The following is a 14,884-nucleotide window of genomic DNA, read 5'->3' as shown; positions in this document are numbered from 1 at the left end:
TATAATTATTTTATTATGACTGTTATGTGCATTACAGTAACAGGATATAACCATTTAAATACAAATTGTTCCTGAATAAGAATCCTTTTTTTTAGAATTAAAAAAAAAACTTCAATTTTTTTATGATTTTTTAAATATTTATTACTTGTAAAAAACATTTAAACAAATGTATTAAGTAATTGCATGAATGCTACACGTGTGCTGTATCCACATAAATAAAACCAATAATTATACTAGCTATGTAATGAGTTTCAGCAGGGCAAATAACAAAATTATGCACTTTGTGCTTGTTTTTCCTGCACTACAAACTTCTTACAGTACATTTAAAAAGAACAAAGTATTTAAAAGTAAATACTGAGCTGCCTTGGAGGAGGTTTGTGCTGTCAGAGGGCTTCTTGTACTTTATCCGTTTTCCTAGGTTTTTTGTTCACTTCCTTTTCTCCAAATGTATGTCATTTCAAACTTTTCGCTGTCAGAGGCTGGCTGTTGGTTTGACCTGAATGACTTTATAATCACACAATGTCCCTCACTTCATATTTGTCTCAATGGAGCGACAAAGATTTTCAGACAGTAAGATCATCCAGAAATCTGGCATTGTGAGACTGAAAAAGGAGTTCATCGATTTATAAAATAATTAAAGAAATATTTTCCTTTCAAGCAATGATTAATTTTAAAACAGCAAACAATTAAATGTGTGAAAATAAATCTAAAACACCAAAACAATAGAAAAAAGCATTGTATCGCCTTAAAAATACTTTAATAAAATAACGCTTGTAAAAGATTTCATTCATTTCAAAAAATACTTTGATGTTGATGTCGCTGCTCTCCTTTCCACGTGCACACGACAGACTGGACTTTAGATTCCACTCATGCAGTATATTCATGAAAGAATGAATGAATATTTAAAAGTTTAATTGAACCAAATATGATTGTTTGAATTAGGGATTCAGGAGCTACAAGTTTCCAATCAGCGGTGGCAGTCAGGAGACCTGTGTTTGTTTGGAGGTGAAATAGCAGACTGTAATGCAGACTTAATGAAAAGCAGAGTGGGCTAGCAGAGAGATGGACAAAACTGACACGTTGAAGACTGGTGTGATTAAGCTACCTGTTACAAAACAGCCCTGAGCATGCATCAATATGAACTGTGGCAGGCTGAGAAGATGAATTGGACATGAATGAATGGATGGTGTGAAAAATGAAATAAAGAATTGCGAGCTGCTGTACTTATCCAGCACGGAAAATAGAGTCTATTTTTATGGAGAAACCATTTTCAGCATATAATATTAGTATGTTGATACAAGATATTATATTGAAAAATGGCTGATGTTATTCAATCCCTGGGCTCTTGAAGATGCTCAAGAGACCAATCTTCTCATATTCTGAAATTGGATATATTTCAGCTGTTTCCAGCTGAATCATTTTCTTGTCCCAGTCTTTTACCCATTGTTTACAGATGCGCCTTTCGTTGTGCCTGAACTCTTCCCTCTTATGGGGGCTGATGTTTGTGCTGTTTCAGGCGCGATCATTCTTACTCACAAAGGACAAGGATGAAGAAGGGAACGAATGTGAGTGTCAGAGTCACTGAAACAGGAGGAAAAGTTGGGGACAAACTTTGTCACATGAAACACTACATTTGCAAGGCGGCATGTGGGATAACAGCGAGCATGCCCCCATGGCACACGTCAAGAGTGACCTTTTGGAGCCAGTGTGTATGGAGGGGGGGGGGGGGGGGGGGAATCCAGCACCACCCACCCACTAGTCAACTGTGAAAACAAAACTTTATCTTGACTCTGCGGGGAGGTGTTGAGATAGGGGACAACAAGGCTTCTGAGGGCAGAAACTATTCTTTGGTACTGATTGTTGGCCTGCAGGAAGGTGGATGAAGATAGAGGTGGTACTGGCTTGAGGGTCAGATTTCAAATCTTTGCATTGAAATGGGGATGAAAGAGAACATTCAACTGTAATTGCTCTTTTGCAGCAATTGTGGTTTGACGCACCTCGCCTCTGAATACCTGGAAAACCCACCGTGAACGCTGATATGTTGCAGCTCCATTCCTATTCTCCGCACATGGCAAAGGGACAAGGATGCTGAGATTAACGAACAAAATGTACTATAGTGTGTGACAATAAAGTAAAATGAGGCTGTGCATATGACTTTCCAGATTTCTCCATCTGTTGCCAGTGGAGTTGATAAAACATAATCCACGATTTCCTCTGAATGTGATATGAGAGCTTACAATTTGGAACGCATCATTTGGATCATTTAGGATTTGGATTGGGTTCACATTTGAAGAGGGTATTTGAACCAGAACCTTAAGAGACACTGCTGGGCACAGCTCTTGCCAAATAGGGCATTTATAAAAGGCTGGCACAGGCCCTACAGAGTGAAGGCTGGCAAAGGCATGATGCCCACATCATAGTGCCAACCAAGGGTTTTGTTTGGCATGTGTCTCTGTAGTATGGTTTGTCTCCTCCAGACAACTGGCCCAAACACAACTTAGCATTAGGTTACAGAAGCATTACAAACGGAAAGTGATTCATTAAAAAGCTCTTGGCATGACACAAGAGGTGGAGGAATATGGATCAATAGCAGCACAGGTGCAAATGTATGACTGTATGCTCCTTTAGCATACAGCACAGTATTTGGTTTGGATTTAAACAAGTTAATAAATAACTTTTACAGAGTTACTGTGCCGTGAAAAAAGAAGTGCCTCTTAATAACAAGTGCCATTTATTCGCTTTAGTCATTACTGCAAATGAAAAACCGACAAGGAGAACTAATATCTCTTCAATTATAAACCCAGCGTAACAGCATCTTTACCCTGAACCTTCCTACTCGAGGATTTGGCCAGATGCCTCTCCAAGAGATTTTGATATCCCTTGTTTGATAGCAGCAGGCGCCACATACGCAATCCTAGCTGAGACTGTTACAATAAAAAAGGAGCTCTAGGAACACAGTCAGGGACAACAGCAATGTTAAATTTCAGGCACAGAGGAGAGCGATTTTTGTCCTGCAACTGTAGAAATCAAGACAGTAGAAAGAGAAGGGCAAAACACAGCTAAAGTAATTTATTCTGCCTCATTTTAACCTGCCAGAGAGGCCTATTTTAAGAGAAAATTAAAAAAAAAAGAAAGAGAGGGAGGAGGTGCTGAAGACAATGCATTTTAAAGGAGGCTCTTCCCCCAGTGTGCCTTTATCTGTCAATCAAACCCAGCAACATAAACATATATTAGGAGAAAAGACAGAGGGGTTTCCATAGCCACAGTTTTAAATGGCACTGTCGTGCTGTACTCAGAGCCCCCACCCCCTTTTTTCATGGCTGTTTATTTGCTGTTGTGCTGGAAGAATTCAGGTTGTGCAGAAAAGCGCTGATAGTGAGGCACTGGCTTGGTTTGCGCTATTTCCACTGCAAGAGAAAGAGGAGAGAGGGAGACAGCAGAGGGCCGAGCAGACTGAGGAGAAAAAAAAAACACATACAAGGCCGGTTATGCAGAAACACAGATTTAATGTAAGGCTTGGCTCTCTGTTATAAGCAGGGGAGAGAGGAAAAAGCTGGTCTGGAATGGCAGGAGGAGGGAGACGGAGAGGAAGAGGAAAAGGGAGCAGAGTATCTTCCAGCAGACCAAGTCATTAGCCTGTGGATTGAGGACTTGAAGGTGTTTTAGGAGAGATTTGATCTGATAGGAATCACTATAATAATAATAATAATGGATTTGATTTATATAGCGCTTTTCAAGGCACCCAAAGCGCTTTACAATGCCACTATTCATTCACTCTCGCATTCACACACTGGTGGAGGCAAGCTACGGTTGTAGCCACAGCTGCACTGTGACCATCCACTCTCAGGGCAAGAGGGTACCCCAGCTGAAGCAGTTCCTGCCCGTTCCTTGGGTAAAGAGTGCTATAATGCAATAGGCCCAGGGGAAATCAGGTTTCTCTACAATAAATTAGCAACCCCCACCCACTTCCCGTGAATTTTATGGTTTCAAGCTCAATAACAGAGTTATTATTAAATCATGTTTACTGGAATCACACGCATGTCCTGGTCTTGGTCTGTGATTTCTAAAGTGCCTTTTTTCCCTTTTAGGTGAATTCATTATATGATATTTCATAAGCACTTATTGATTGTGGCCGCGGGCTAAAAAACATTCATCAGAGCGTTTGGTTTTTGAATCTGCGTGGAGGGTTTTTTTTTTTTTTTTACAGCTTTAGTTTAAAAAAAGGAAAAAAAAGCATTTGGTTAATGCCATTTGTTTAAATATATCACCCCTGGATGCTCAGTTCATCGGCCCCCCATGCAGCTGAGCTTTCCCCTCTGAGGTCTTTACTTAGGCAATACATAAAACATCAAGGATGTAAGCGAGAAGCGCTGTTCATCAACACAATGTGTGGTGTGAAAAGAGGATGCAATTCTCGCAGAGCCACATTAAAGCACTCTCCAAAACCTCTGATTCTGCTTCTTCTTGTCATCTCTGCAGGAGACCAGGTAGGAACCCCTTAACTGTGGCTTCTCACCCGCCGCTTAATCTTACCCACAATCACATTCAGTGACAAGCACACAAAGCCATCCGGCCAGCCCAACAAGGCTCAGCTATTATGTAACCACTGACAGCTGGGCTTTCAAGGGAGGGGTGAACCCCCATCCGTGTGGCAGCACTTTGTGTCAACCAGACGTGACAATCAAGAAAGGGCCTGGGTAGAGAAAGCAGGCCAAGCAGGGGCATACGCACCAGGTGATGGAGTCCAAATCCAAAGAGAAGCGTCTCTCGCAACAATGTTTCCTCTAGTTCCTTAATCGAACATCATGTAGCACGCTCTGTCTTTGTGGCCCTCGATAATTGGCCGCCCATCAGTGACCTGAAATATTAATGCAAAGATGTGGGTTTAAAAAATGATTGCGGTTCGTGTCGCAGAAACAGACGATAAGGAACTGTTTGAAGTTGGCCCAACGATGATCTCGGTTGCACGAAGACCCAATGCACCCAAATGGAGATTCACATGTGCATGGGCTTGAAGTCTTTTTGGTCCAAAGGGGGTGATTTCTCCCGATTGTTTTTCTTAGTATTTAATTTCTTTGAAATGGTGGCACATGACACTGAAAACAGAGGCACCCCCAAATGTTTGATTAAACCGCGCTTCGCCTCCCTTTAGACCGACGGCTCTTTGATGCTCTGAACACACAGCCAAGCCAAAGGACCCAGAATAGCAGGGGGATAATCGGCAGACGGTGTGTTGATTTTGTCACCCTTTCTAAATAATTCCCTGTTGTCCCAGGGAAGAATTGCTGTCAGTGGCGGCATTCCAGGGCAGACAGACTGAAGAGATTGCACAGGATGAGGGCCGCCGTCTAGATAGTGGAGATCTAAACATGTCTGTGGTCACACAGACCTGGCCTTCAACATGCTCTTTAAAAAACGGGCTGTTTTGATGGCATGGACAGTACATGCATATAAACTTCTTAACAAATAACTTGGAGTGACAAGAAAATCATTTTTAAGAACCATACTGTTTGTATCACTTTCATCTATCTGCAATAATAAATGCACTGTATGGATATATATTAGTGTTTTTCTACAACAGTCTGGCATGACAGTATAACGTTACTGCTACTTTGACTTTAGTCACACAGATATTCTCTTAAATTCATTTCCATTCATTATAATTGTTTACAAACTATAGTATGACAAACTCGCCTTTACGTTTATAGGCTACATGGAAGGTAGGTTTTTGCTAACTTTCCCACCACATCTAAACATGTCTGCCCTGAATATTTAATAGTACAGAAAATTCAGCAGCCCCACACCCCTCCAAAGCTTCAATTGTATGTCTGTGGAGCATTTTTACTATCTGACCCAGGCTGTTCTCCACACGAGGATGTTCCAGTTTACCGACCACCAGAATAACCAGTTCTACATCCTGTGCAGCCAGGTTTCTGGTGCTCTCAACACTGAGCTGAAGCTTGTCAAGTCGAGATAGAGGTCATAGTACAGCAACCGTTCCCTCCAACAGGCAGGCAGCTCATTAGCACCGACTGAAAATGACAAAAATAGCACTGAAAACGACACGTTTCACTGTCACACTTTGGCGGAATATATTTGGAGGACAACGTAAAAAATTATTACACTTCCCTTCTTCATTTTCCCACTTTTAAAAACAGTTTTTTGGAACAGATTAAAATCAAAATCCAGCCCGTGTTTTCCCGGAAGCCGGAGCCTCAATTTACTGTGTGTGCTTTCAGCGCCGCAGCACTCACTGGCAACCTTAACGATTCCTCCGCGGCTCACTTGTGTGTGCGTGTATGTGACTCTTGTTTTACAACACAAAACGACAGCGTTTTTAGCCGGTACGTCACATAAAACAAAGTGCAATAGTTTCTCTGAATCGTCCGTTCACGGGATAGACAATATAATGCGTTTCAACGCCCGCAGAACAGGTTTAGGAAACTTGGCGCACTATTTCGCCCCACTGTCCTGTCTTTCTAACGCATACAATACATTCCTGTGTTGTTCCGCCGTGTGACAAGGCCCTGCCTGCTTGCCTGCTGTTCCTGTAAACTCCCGCCTTGACTCAATGAGCGAGAGAGGCAGAGAGACACAGAGAGAGAGCGGCGAGAGGGAGCGAGTAGAAAAGCCCTATAAAACAAGCAGGCCCGCAGCACTCACGCTGGAGTTCATATTCTATTATAGAGCACACATCAAGTTTGCTGGGTGCAATGAACACAGTAATCACATAAGAAAATAATGACTCACACATAACTGTCGAGAAATATAAATTTATTCGCCATATCTGCCCGAGTAACAGCTTATTCAGCTCGCATTGTCCACCACACAAGCGAGAATAGCTTCAACGTCCAGAAGTGTGTTTGAAGAAAAACTTCATCAACGGTGTGAGCAAGTGGACAAACTCCTGTAATTACTGCACTTGTTGTATTATAGTTTTAAATGTAAGAAAGTATTCCAGTTATCATACAGTCAACATGTCCTTCAGCTGACATTAAACCTTAAACTGGAGCTATTTGGTATTTAAAGCATTTCATTTTGGATCATTGTTGTTATCTCAGCCGTGAATATCATAGGCAGGCTGTCTAGAATAAAAAAAAACCAAAACTTTAGCCTGCTATGTTCCTGTGGGGACTATAAAAGTACATCTGTGCCATTCAAATATGGTGCCTTTTGTGCTGTCCCTTAACACTCCCCATAACACCAGGTTTCACAGCTAGTTTTGCTGAGGTGAGACCCTGAATTTGAGTTTTTACCCCTCCTCTCCACAGCTAGCCAAAAGGAGCAGCTCCCTTTATCGGCTTTGCATCTCAACTATCAATTAATTTCTGACCAGGTTCTGCAAGTAGCCCGATGTGGTCGAATGATGACTGATGCTTTCGCAGTCAGACCGCGTGCAGGACCAGACTCCACTTGCCCCTAAGTGACAGTTTATGGTCTTTGATTTGGTTTGGCTCGAGATTGCCAGGCAACAAAACTACCCCGAGTCCTGAATGAAACAGCCATCTGTTCCATAGCCCGGTAAAACTGAATTAATTTGACGCACAGGTCCTAATCCTGGAATTCAACTGCAGATTGATTTTTAAAAATGCATTTATTTATTTATTTTTAGATCAGAGCAACTAAAAAAAAACAAAAGTAGGTTAAATTAAAGAGCACGGTGACCACAGCGGGTTGTGGGGTGGATACAGACTGGGAGCACTGCTGCTGTCTTGTTGGGCATATAATGTGGGATCATACACGAAACTGTGAAAGGTGCAAAAAAAAAAAAGAAAATGAAAAAAGAAAGAGATGAATATAAAACAAAGGAAAGGTTATTTTTTGTGTTGATTGCAAAGCAGGTCATAGCATGCTAATCCCCTCGCCTGGGCTGCTGCACACTGAATGCAGCCGTTCATTGCTACTGACTGCATAAAAGTGAAATGGAATTGAATATGAAAGGCAACAAATTCAAAGGGATGAGATAATAGCACGAGTCAGGTGAGCATGTCGGTGACCTTTAACCCTGCAAGACTCCCTTGCTGCCCTTGACCCGCAGCATGCCGAGGGCAGGGCCCTTTGGCTTCTGCGACGGCCTCTCTTTCCAGTGTCTACAAGGCTTTATCCTTTCTGCTTCATGCCTGTTAAACCTATATGGATTGTTTTACCCTCCGAACCACGGGCCCACACAATACCCATTGAGAAAGGAGAGGTCAGAGGCTCACCGCTGCGACCCCCTCGATGAGGGAGCTTCATGAATGGAGTTGAGCTTGTATCCCATTCTCCACCCTGGTTCAAATCATGTTGCCCGGCACAAGGCCACACTTCTGGGTCTGGGTAAATCAAAAGGGAGCGAAGACAATGCGGGAGAAGCTGAACATCATGGCTGCTGCTGCTGCTGCTGTTTTCCTTCCCACACAGCGGAGGGGTTAACTCAGATGGATCTCTATGATATTAAACCGATGCTAAGAGACCAGGGTCTGACACTGACAAATCTACTAATACTGCCACGGTGTCAGACGCACTTCCAGGCTATCGCTCTGTCACAGCTGGTCAAAGTGTCTGATAACCTACATGCTCTCTCCTAGTCTTCGATGTTGTCTCATGCTCATGTAGGTCATAAGGTGTAGCTGTGGCAGCGGCCGACTCCGCATGTTGATCGTGGCACCTTTTGGTTTCATGGCAAAATTAACAACAGTGCCGGCAGGAGATGTGTTTGATTCCCTTGTGCTCTTTCATTCTTCATAATCATCTCTCTTTGAAGGAGATTAAATGACACAGAGGGTCAGAGAAGGTAGGGTCAGCTGCTATTTTTAGTGTTGATTGTTCCTCTTTTTTTAATTATTCAGCCAGGCTACTCTTAATTTTGGAAACTGCTTTGACAGCAAAACAAGAAGAGCGTCTCTCTTAGTCTGAGCAATGCTGATAGTCCACGAGGAGCCAACAGGACAAACAGCTCCCTCTTTTATGCCAGTAATTAAAGCAGCAGTGGGTGGGAGAGTGTGGGAAAGAAGCAGGGAGGACATGCAAGAGAGAGAGCTGGTTCAGGACTGCCACCTGCTGGTAGTCTGTGTGCAGTGCAGGCAATGACATGGAAAGGGCTGCGTTTAAAGGGCTTTCTGTAGTGAGCGTCATTGTGCAGTGATATTGTGCACAGTGGAGATTTAGTTACCTTTCCTGAACCCTCGTGCTCGCTTCACCAGCATGTAAATGCTAGCATGGAAGTCCAGTATCTATCATCTCACATGCCATGAATGGCAAAAAATAATTGAATAGGGTGACCCACACTTGGCAGCTGAAGTGGGGGATGAATTCTGATCCCTGTAATAAGAAGGGCTCAGTGAGCGCTGCAGGAAGCCCCAGCTCGGCTCCAGCAGGAGAATGACTGGGTCAGATTAAGGTTGAGGAGTTTAATTATGAACAAGGAAATGAAGTTCTCAAAATCTCTGCGGCTCGCGGGATAATTTTAGCTGAGAGACAGCAGGCGGGTGTCTAGGCCCGTCTTTTTCTTCTCCGTCTGCGCGCTTCCAACTGAAGCATCTTCTGCCACTTCACAATCAGAAGCCTCCTGAGGGATGAGGAGGAGGAAGTGGTGGCGGTGGTGGAGGGGTGGGTAATAGAGGGAGGAGGGTGTAGAAGAAGGAGACAGGGATGAAGTGCCACTTAGGATATTGCTTCAAGGACTGCTCTCCTTGTTAAACTCATTGCTGTGGGCATAAATATAGCCAGGCGTCAGATGATTTATTGACACGCGTTCCCTCTCCTCCTTCTTCCTGCCTAACAAGCCTGTGGACAAATGAATTGTCGAACTGGAGGAATTTTGCCTTGATTTACACTCGGTCCCCGCTGCCTGTGGGAAATCGTAGAGGAAAGAGCTGAGCGTGTCTGAACGTCTGAGTGTGTGTGAGAGACACACACACATAGACAAAGAGTTGGAGGGTGTAGATATTTTGTTAACCAAACCCAAAGCCCAAACGCTTCTTAGATTTACTAAATTTTTTTGTTTTGTCAAACTTTGTTCTGAACAAAAGGAGAAAAAAAACACTTCCTAAAGGGGGACTGCACTGACTTCACAGTTAGGGCAGATGATGCTAACACATAACATTTCAAATAGTTTTCTAATGTCTGTTGGGTCCCGAGGCTCGAGAGCATAACCGCCTTTGTGGTTATGTGAACCTGGGCCATAACAAAAAAGCTTAGGCAACAGTTTGAAAGAAGCGGATATTTAATCTGCCTCTTCTGAGAGCTTCGATTTAATAAAAGTGCTAAAACAAAAGTCTTTTCCTTTGCAGAAATGCTCTTCAGTAAATCCCAAATCTGATTCCTTAAGTGGCACCCATCAGCATTATACACTTTCAGTGGATTAGCTGACTGCCTGTAATGTGTAAGGTGTCACTCTCACACACATACACACAGAAACACGCACGATAATCTAATGCATGTTTGGGGTCAACTAGAAATATCCTTGTTTTTGAAAGGAAAGGAGATGGAAATGTATTTAAAATGAAGTTGCTATAAATAATGATAAATGGAATGGATTTTAATCAGACTTCTTAGTAGAAACCCATTTTCAGCAACCATCACTCCTGGGTTCCTATGGCCTGTTGCAGCTAATGCAAATGTGTTCGTTTAAAGGCTGCGTTTAATGTTACACTGCTGAAGCGATAAAGTTGACTGGTTGTGTTTGGAGCCATTGCATTGTTGTTGTAAGAAATGTTCCACTGTGTGGTGCAGTGTGAACTATTCCCTTAACTGAAGAGTGCAAACTGGCTCTAACCAGAACAGTGGGAAACAGAAAAGTGGGAGTCCAAAGTGAGCGAAGGCGCGAGTACATCAGAGTCTGCAGTCTGAGGAACGGCTGCTTTATTAAATGGTAACAACAAAGCAACCAACTCACTGTCAGCGCTGAAAACTGCAACTCCAGGATGCTGATCTTCAAAGTAGCATTACATTTGAAAAGAAGGCATATCTGAGACTGGCTGTTAAGAGAGAAATATTAAGATGGGACAAAGGAATGAACTGAATTAAAGAACTGTTCCTAGTTACAAAATGCTGGACGTGTGCTTGATTTTATATTTAAACCATCACTCTAATAAGTGATGTTTTGAGGAACGAGGAAGGGTCCCTCTGTTCTGCAACATGTGAAGTAGCGTGTGGATACTGCTACATCAGGATAATGCCCAATGCTAAAGTGTGCAACCGACCTACTAGTCTAAGCCTGCCCATTATCTGCTGAATGCATCTTTAAAGCCTATTTAAAACATACACGAACACCTTCCAAGTTAGTGTGAACACTTCTGACTTTTACCTTCCGCTTTCGCCTTGTCTCAAAAACGGAAGTGAGAAAATAAGACGTAGAATCTGTACTTGAGGTGACTCATCTAAGTACATTTTAAATAAGTCCTTGTTCCAGGCCTTAATAAAAGCTACATATGGGCTGAGGAAAGCCCTTCTTTTATTTGTGTTTACAATGTGATTGAAACGTAAGACGTAAGTGTTTGAGAAACCCTCTGTGAGAAAAAACAAGGGAAGCAAATGTTGAGGAAGTGCACTTAAAAGCCTGACTCAGAACTTCCTTAAATTTCTTCCTCTTGTGTCATGATTATCCAGCCTATAAGGCCGGAGTTTCATCTGCAGGTGGCTGCACACGCGGCCCTAAATAGATGGACATGAGAGCAGATGAAGAGGAATCATTGCCGACTGCTCTTTGCCACAACAATGTGCTTCACCAGTTGAAGATAATAATTGTACATCTCATAAGCTGTCAGCACCATGTGCTCACATGTAATTTCTTTGTCTGTCTTACCCCTCCCTCCCTGCCGGCTCTGTTTTTTCATCCTCCTCATCCTCCCTTCCTCACAGTGTCAATCCCCACTGTGGGTCGAAGGGTGGCACATCAGGCCTGATTTGCTCTGACAATGAGCCACTTGCACTAATTTACTCATTTATGCTAATATGATTGACATTTCATTTCAGCACACTCCCCTCCCCTGCCACTGATAGGGCTGGTTGAGGCAGCCAGTAATCACTGACAGCCCCATTAAAGGGAGATTGCATGCAATTATCTCGCTAATTCAGAGGGTTCTTTTAATTTGACAGCATAAAATTGTCAATCTTGAACGAGGCCGATTGCACTTCCACGACTAGCTAGAAATAAATAAGAGAGGTGTGTGTTTCCCGTTTCAGTGCTCCAGTCACAAAAGAGATGCAGAGAGAGCAAATGGAGAGGAGAAGGATACTCTGCTGTTGTCTGTCCTGCTGACAGGAGTCAGGGTGATGCACAGAGGGCAGGAAATTAATATTATCCTAAGTGTCACATCACTTTCACTATTCTGAAGCCATCTTGATAATAGACTTCATTTATTTGATTTGGTGTTGTCTATTCATCATCATAGACACATCTATATGCCAACGCTAAGAGCTAACGGGGAAGCATGTTGTCAGAAGTAACTGGACGTGTGTGTATGTGTTTGAATCTGTCGTTGTTGAAGCCTGTCCTGTTCGGGGAAGGCTTCCCACAATGCTTTGGAATCTGGCATTCCAGATCACCCCCAAAGCCTTACGGTACGGGCTTGTATTTTTATGAAATACTTGTTTTGTGATAATTATGGGTACATTTTGATAGCAATACAAAGGCAGCGGACAAAGTCATGATGAGTATTAATAAACTTGGCAATTATGTAGTTCTAAATCCCTTTTATTTCCACCATACCATCATTCACATACTTTACCAGAGGAGTTCAGTTACTTACAATGTCTTTTTCTGTAGACATTGTAAGTTATTGGGAGTTATTATCGAGGCTGTATGGAACGATGGTGAAGCACTATTCTCAACTGTACTGAAAGGTGTTCGGTGAGTACATATTCCACGTTACCCATAACACAGATATTTAAAGTCATGTCATCTTCAAAGTTGACTGATACTTGGGTTATTAAGGTTTCCACCACAGTAGCAATAGCACAATACACAATAACATGCACGATAGTATAAAAATGGTATTGGACTCCTAATTGGTCATGGCAATGGCTGCCAATGTCTGAGACTGGTTTTGCTGGAGGGGTCTTCCTGTTTAAAGGGAGTTTCATCTTCCCACTGTCGCCAAGTACTTGGTGGTCTTATTGTTAAGGATTTTCGTTGTATTATTGTAGGGCCTTTACCTTATAATATAAAGCATCCTGAAGCAACTGTTATTGTGATTTGATGCTATATAAATACAATTGAACTCAGTTGAAGTGAATTGAACTGTATATTGAATATGGCTGCTATAGGCTTGCAACCATATTTTTACAGCGTTCTGTATTTTCAGATAAGAATATATACCATGGACTTTACCCAAATGGTGCCTGGATGTTGTAAAACACTATTGGCTGTACTGCTGTTTCATTTTATGCTGTATTGTAATAAGACGATTTTGATGTCTTCCAGTCAATATGCTGAAAAGTGGCCCCGGTCAAAGATATGAACATGTGTGTGTACTCGACCTTCACCTGCATTTTAACTCTTTGCTAACCTGCCAGTGAGGGTTTCTCTGTCGCTGACATTCAGTATCAGAAATGTAAAACATTAAAAAGCTCAAGTTATACTTTTTGACTTGAAATAATCAGTTAATTAAACTGTTGGTTGATCAACAGAAAATTAAATTACCTGAAATTATTTTTATATTTGCCTTTTTATTCCTTTTTAAATAACGCAATAACAATAGCGGATGCTTTCTTGTTGCTGCGAAGTGAATGGCATAGAAATTCTGACCTGCTGCTTGTAGAAAACATGAAGTTTGAAAACGTCACAGTGAGCTGACGGGAATTAAGCAGTACACTTTTGGATATTAAGGGAGGGCTTTCTTGGGCTCGATTAGGCCAGATCTGTATGACTTTAAAATAGTCCTTATTTATATAACACTGGGGCTTAGTGCAGCCACATCGTTCTCTGTCTAGCTCCAAATTTGAGTCTCGAAGCCCCCTCCTTCCAAAAGCACACATTTCCCAAATTGACCAGATTGACAGAAAAACATAATGTGAAGCTGATGAGGCAGCACAAGAGTAGAAAAAAGTCATTGGAAAGCTTGACTTTTTAATCTACAGGCATTAAACATACACACAATATTTTAATTGAAACCTTTCTCATGTTTAAAATGAGACTGAATCAGCTGATGATAGGTGCCCTTTAATGACATCTCATCAACAAGACGAGTCTCTCATTAACGGGGAGAATAATCCCTTATGATGATAGCCGGCAATTATTTTTCTTTGTATGTTTTATTTGGGCAAAGATGTTGAATTTAGCTTCACAGTCTTATGTGTGTATAAAAAACAGGAAGTCCAGGCACTCAGCTAAAATTAATATTCAGATAGCAGGACTTCATGACTCCAGCTCCCATAAAACAAAAGGTCCTCTTTTATAAGTATCTGCTTGATCGTATTGTTAGGAAAGTGAACGGGTCAGGAAAAGTCTATAATCAGGTTTTAAATACATTCATTGGATTGTTTATACGTGCGGCAGAGTAATGTAGCTGCCACATTAACGGCGGAAGAAACTGTTGGTGTAATTGGTGATTATAATTTGGCTGTAGGTGTGCAGATGAGTGTAAAATTGGTCCGAGGTGCACACTGCCACCTGCTCTGCAAGAGGAAGTTAATCATTTTTTGGCACCCAATTTGCCGTTTTTCTTTCTTTTTTTCTTTAAAAAAAAAGTGTTATGATATGTTTTTCATATGTTGCCTGCTGTGGGACAAGACCGTGGCATCAGTATGAAAATACAAATGATCATAGTGGTAGGATGAGACAAAGGGGTGCCAAACATGCAAATAAGCAGCAAAATATCAACTGCTGCAGCAAGAAATAAGAAGAATCAAAATGTCAATAAAAAAGATAGGACTTTGGTGGGATGCTGGCGTGTGATTGTCA

This window comes from Maylandia zebra, linkage group LG22 (assembly GCF_041146795.1).
Source record: "Maylandia zebra isolate NMK-2024a linkage group LG22, Mzebra_GT3a, whole genome shotgun sequence".
Classification (NCBI taxonomy): domain Eukaryota; kingdom Metazoa; phylum Chordata; class Actinopteri; order Cichliformes; family Cichlidae; genus Maylandia; species Maylandia zebra.
The sequence above is the reverse complement of the archived record's forward strand: the minus strand, read 5'-3'. Positions refer to the sequence as shown.